General features: G+C 40.1%; 1 pseudogene; it reads left to right on the top strand.

Annotated features, from left to right (window-relative positions):
* Positions 1-1,593: 1,593 nt before the first annotated feature.
* On the top strand, positions 1,594-6,246 carry LOC102024883 (annotated as a pseudogene).

Here is a 6,246-nt window from a genome sequence, read left to right on the forward strand (position 1 = left end):
TGATTCGAAAGCCTGAGAGAAGAGTTAGAAAAGAGAATTGTATTTCCCAAAGACAACCATTGTCAATATCATTTTCTTTGTTTGACATTTTGAAGAGACAAAGAACAAGGTGGGACAGATTGGTGACAATAAGACTTTCCTGAGTATATCTTATTGTATAGTTCTGACTGGAAATGTAAATAACTGGTATAGCCAACAATTAAAAGCAATTCTAAAATATTGAAAACAGACCACAAGTTAGTAAAATAAACGTGCAGGCAAAGATAATCATTTAAGTGACACAATTTGTCTATGCATTCTTCATTAGTTTCTTGGTGTTCCTAGAACAAAGCACCACAGATGTGGTGACGTAAGCCGAAGAAACTAACTTTCTCACAGTTGTGGAGGCCTGTGGTCCACAACCAAGGTGTTAGCAGGGTGGTTTCTTCTAGAGGCTCAAAGAACCTGTCCTATTCTTCTTCCTTGGCACTGGTGTCTCACAGTCCTTGAGTTAGGGCACCAGATCTGGTCTTTACCTCCAGCATAGCATGGCATATCTGTGTATCTTCCTGTCCTCTTGCTTCTGGGCATATCTGTTTCTGTGTATCTTCTTATCCTGTGTTATAGTGACTCTAGAAAGTTAAGAGCCCACTCTCCTCCAGTATGACCTTGTCTTTTGTTGTTATTGGGTTGTTTTTTTTATTTGATTTTTTTGATTCCCTCTATGTGGTGTTGGTTTTTTTGTTGTTGTTTCGTTTTGGTTTTTTGAGACAGGGTCTCACTTTGTAATGCAGGCTAGCCTCAAACTCCTAGTGATCCTCCTGCCTCAGTCTCCCAAGTGCTAGGATTATAGGTGTGTGCCACATGGCTCACTCCTTGTTTTAACTAGACATCTGCAGGGCTGCAGGGACCCTGTTTCCAAACTATATCACATTCTCAGGTACCAGATGTTAGGACATTAGCATACCTTGTGGGAGACACAACTCAGCCCACAGCACAGTGTATTTGTGATGGTTAATTTTATTTGTCAGCTTGGCTGGGCCATGATAACCAGATGTTAGGTAAGCATTATTTTGGTTGTTTCTGTGAGGGTTTTTAGATGAGATGAACATTAAGCTGGTGAACTTTAAATAAAGCAGATCATTCTCTATAACATGGGTGGCTTCATTCAATCAGTTGAAAGCCTTAGCAGAACAAAGATTGAATTCCCTGGCAAGAGGGAATTCTGCCAGCAGATGACCTGCTGCCTTGACCTACAACACTGGCCCTTTCCTGGGTCTCCCAGTGCTAATGCCCCCTACAGATTTAGGACTTGGACTCGCTAGCTTCCATGAGTAAATATTTTTCTCTGTCTCCATATGCATACCAATCTCCTGTTGGTTCTGTTTTTCTCTGGGAGCGGGTACCAGGAATTGAACTCAAGACCTTGTGCTTGCCAGGCAGGCACGTGGTTCTGTTTCTCTTGAGAGAATTCTTTTCTTGGTTTTTTTTTGTTGTTGTTGTTGTTGTTTTTTTCCTGGAGAGGTCTTACTGTGTTACCCAGGCTAGTCTCAATCTCATAGGCTCATCCTGCTTTAGCCTTGCAAGTATCTGGGACTGCTAGCATGCACCACTATGTCTAGCTCATCTCTGGAGAAGTCTAACACAGATTGTGGTAAAGACAGGTAGAGCTACAAAAAAAATCTTAGTCTTCGTTTAGTTAATTAATGCCTTTGAAATGATTTTAATAGATAATACAAATAAGTAACTTATAGTGGCTAAAAATCAAGATTATAGTTTGTAAGTAAAGAAACACAAGCATAAGATCAAAGAAATTCAGTAAATTCCTCTGTGATTTACTTTTAATTGAAAATACCAATATAATTCTTCCTCTTCCATCTTTTTTATTCTTTGAGATGGTCTCATTAATAAATAAAGACTAATGGGTCATGTCAAAAAGATACAGAAGCGAATAGGTAGGCCAAAAGTAGAACAATTTAAGCAGAAAAAATATCTGCAGTTGATTAAAAACACATTTAGTATACTCAACTCATATTGACATGAAAGAAATTTTGTGTGTAATATATATATATATATATATATATCATATCAAATCCCTCATTGGACTCCATGAGAAGTATCAAGGGCAAAATATCTCCTTTGAAAATTTAAATTTAAAAGGAAAGAATTTGATATCTATCGTCTACAAATGAGTTATTAAGTAACACTAATAGATTGGAGAAAGTTATTCACAGGAGAAATCCCGCTGATTAATGTTAATTTAGAGCCAGGCATGGTAGCTCATGCCTATAATCCCAATACTCAGGAAGCTGAGGCAGGAGGAGCATTGTGAGTTCAAGGTCAGCCTGGGGTACATAGGGAGACCCTGTCTCAAAACAACAACAACAAGAAAATTGATATAGGCAACAATAATCAGTAGGTGAAACCTTATCTGCAAGGATCAACCTGCATATACTGATCTAAAAATGGATTAGCCAGTGTGTCAGTTGGCTTTTGCTCTGTTACAGACAACCCCAAAATATTGGCTTAAAGCAACAGTTTCATCTGTGCTCACAATTCTGTGGATCTACTGGCAGATATCCGGTTTTGTTTCTGCTTGGCTAGCCTCTCTGGTCAGCTGGCAATACACTCTTAAGTAATGTGGGTTGTTGACTGGTTTAGGTGGCCTCAACTGGAACTGCTTGTCTCTGCTGCAAGTCTTTCTCATCCTCCAGTGGGCTAGGCCAGGCCTTTTCAGATGGTATCACAGCATTCAGAAAAGCAGCAAGAGAGGAGAAAACCCCAAGGTACACTGTTTCGAGTCTCTGCTTGTGTCCAATTTGCTCTCGTCCTGATTTCCAGATCCTGTCGCATGGCTGAGCCCCGGGTAAGGATCAGAGAGGTCTATCTGAGGACACATAAGCATGGAAGTATAGAGAAGGGGGCTGTTACTGCTACGATCTATTATGAGCACCGAACATCTCCTGATGGGATACTAGGAGACGCATACTGACCAGCCTGTGAAATACTCTTGCCAAAATCACTGGACTTAGTTCTAGAATTAACTTCCATTTTCAGGGAATTCAAGAAATAGTGGAACAAGGAAAATGACACCACAAGGAAGTAGGTAGACTAGCAGCCTTTAATGTAACTCACTGGAATGTCCACATCTGTGCTTTCCCTGCACATGGTAAAATGTACTCCCTGGTCTTCGGTTGGGTGGAGCTGTATCGTCAGTCTGTATTGCCAGTGAGGTGAAGGGTAATTGATGTCAAGACTGAGCACTGCCAAGTTCGCTTCTGCTAAGATGACCAGCAGTGTAACTACTTGCTCAGCGTGATACTTCCTTCCTCAGGCTTGTTCTGGGGATGAGACTGATGATTAAATATGAGGTAGATATGGAGAAAGGGAGAAATTAAGTTTTATTGTTTCAGCCACAGAGATTTTAGAGTTGCTGGGTTCTGTAGCATAGAGCATAACACAGTCTACCCTAAATGATACGCACACAAATCTAGGTTGTCCTACAGGACAAGGGGCCTGACAGCTCAGCGGCATTATAATGTTAATTAAGAACAGGGCTTTGCTTTAGATTCAAAGAGACTTAAGAGCCTCTGTAACCACACAGCACACATGGATCGTGTTTGGACACTGATTTGAATAAATCAACGGAGAAAAGACATTTTGAAGACAGTAGGATGCTGGAGATGTAGCTCAAGGGTAGAGCGCTTGCCTAGCGTGTATGAGGGCCTATGCTTGCTCCCTAGAACACTGAAAATAAATTGGATAAATTTGTTTGTGGACTGTTATTATTCATTTTGCTTGATTGATACTGGCTATAAGCTTATGTTACGGAAATACCCATGTTTTTCAGAGATGTATATGGAACTCTGTGGGGGTGAGTGAAATGATGTGATATTTGGGATTTGCTTTAAAATACATACGCAGAGTGTGGCGGGAGGTGGTGGCTTGTGGGGCTGGGTTATCCGTCAGTGAGATAGCTCATCGGGACTGTTCTGCTAGCAAGAAGGCGGGCAGGTGGTGCTGCTACCCTGGAGAAAGCATAGCTACCACTGTTGTGGAGGCTGCAAGTTGCACAGGTTGAGGTTTCAGCAGTGGATGCACTGAAGCTCTTCTAGGGGTTTACAACTTAGAAATAGTTGACAAACAGGGACATAGCAAAGTATTGAGCTTTATAATTCCATCTTTATCCAAACCATCTGTATATCATGAACCTTCCAGTATCGGGTCCATGGCTCTGACTGAGAGTCCACTATCCCAGCATGGGTTGTCAAAAGCTGTGTATAGTGGACCTCATCCTCAAAGGGAGATGCTCATCGCCCATAATGAATTTGAAGTGTTGGCATTCCTTCTGTTGTGGTTATAATGCTGCCATAACCTATATGCCAGTGATTCTCTTCAATCACTGTGTCAGATTTGTTGAAGAATCTGTTTGTGGATATCCTCAACAGCGTGTAAGAAAGTACAAAGGTATAAGTAGCAGGATACCAGTTTCTTCAGAATTCATGATGCAAATGTTAATAGAAATTTATTTTGCCTTATAAAATGAAGAATAAGATCTAGCTCAGAAAACATTGGATAGTATTACATACTGAGCCTAGCTAGAATTATATGCAGAACCATTGATAATGCTGTAAAGGCTTCAATGCCTCATGGTGCCATAAAATCTAATAAGGAAAGCACAAGGTGTATTCAAGTTGAAATCATACCAACTTCCTCTAGAATATCAAGAAATACAGTAACCAGCATGTCAATGGAAATACAGAATTTGCAGGTCAAGAAAACAAATGGAAATATCTGAAGTTGACAAGGGATTTTATTCCATGGCTGCCTCTAGTACTGGCTAGTCAGGTTTATCAAACAGTAGTCACAATTGTAGTAATAGCACAAGTGTAGGAAAGAACTAGAGATGGTCAGGAGGAAGCAAAACTGGAGGGAAAGGAAAAACAGGAACCTTGCAAAGATCACTTTGCTTAAAAACAAACTCAGCCCAAAGTGAGAATCTTGAGCTTCTCTCTTTGACGAGATTAGCCCTACCACCAGCCAGTCCCTACCTAAGCCTAGTAGCCAACAGTTGGCTACGACGGCAGCAAATTTATTTAGTAAATCCTTTGAACAAGTCAGTGGTGTCTCAGTCCCACATAACACACCATCTACCTTTGATTGTGGGATGGGGAGGGTGCCAGTAGGTTTTCTGCTTATAATCTCCAAGAAGAAAAGCTTATTTATGTTTCAGAAAGGACTGAACTTCCAATGAAATATTAAACAGGTCAGCAGAGACCTCCTAGTATTAGGATTACTCTGTCCACAGATTAATTTGTAACATAGTTTTTTTCTTATAACCAGTAAATTTGGAAATATGACTGCTCCTTAATGAGAGTACTCTGGTTCTTTCATGCCTGTCCCTAAAATGAGCCTTTAAATTCTGAAGGCTCCCAAAACTCTGATGAAGGGAATAATGTGTAGGTTAATGAAGGTAATAATACCTAGGTTGCAGTAAATTGAAATATGGTTTTGTTATTTCTTGGTTTGCCCCCCCATTTGAGTCTTTTTCTTTTTTTACTGTTTTGGTTATCCTAAGATTGTGGTATAACAATAAATACTAGCAGGTTGTCTGAGAGAAAAAAAAAAAGGAACTTAAGCAAAGTTGGGTTTTTGATTGTGGTACTCAGGATTGAACCCAGGGGTACTCTACCACTAGCTACACTTCCATCCCTTTTTGTGTTTTATTTTGAAACAGAGACTTCCTTTGTAACCAATACTGACCTTCAACTCACAATCCTCCTGTCTTAGCCTCCCAAGTAGCTGGTATTATAGACCTGTACCTTCTCGCTGTATTTATGCAGAGAATTTTAATAAAGTTTTAGGCTTAGTTGAACAAATGTAGCATTAAATGGTTGACTCTGGGAGTTCATTATAGTAGTTTTTTACGTATGCTTCAAATTCTTAATAGACAGAAACAGTGCCACAGAGGATATCTGTGTGCCGAAGTTAGGAAGGTGGGCACTCATTCCTAAAGCACAAGTAGGAAATGATAGCTAGGAAACACTGACTTGCGCTAAGAATAAGACTGAAACCGAACAGCACAGCTAGAGCCTATGACCCTTAATGCTTTCAGATACTTTCCTGTAATACTGGAGCCCTTTGGTTTTTGAGACTGTGACTTAGAGCAATTATGTTCATGTTCAGTAAAATGAAATGCTGCAGATTTTCTTTCTGCCAGGTTCCTATACTGAAATGTCAATAATTCTTCGTGTAAGAAGTGCTGTG

This window comes from Chinchilla lanigera, unplaced genomic scaffold (genome assembly GCF_000276665.1).
Source record: "Chinchilla lanigera isolate Chin_1 unplaced genomic scaffold, ChiLan1.0 scaffold00063, whole genome shotgun sequence".
NCBI classification, from domain to species: domain Eukaryota; kingdom Metazoa; phylum Chordata; class Mammalia; order Rodentia; family Chinchillidae; genus Chinchilla; species Chinchilla lanigera.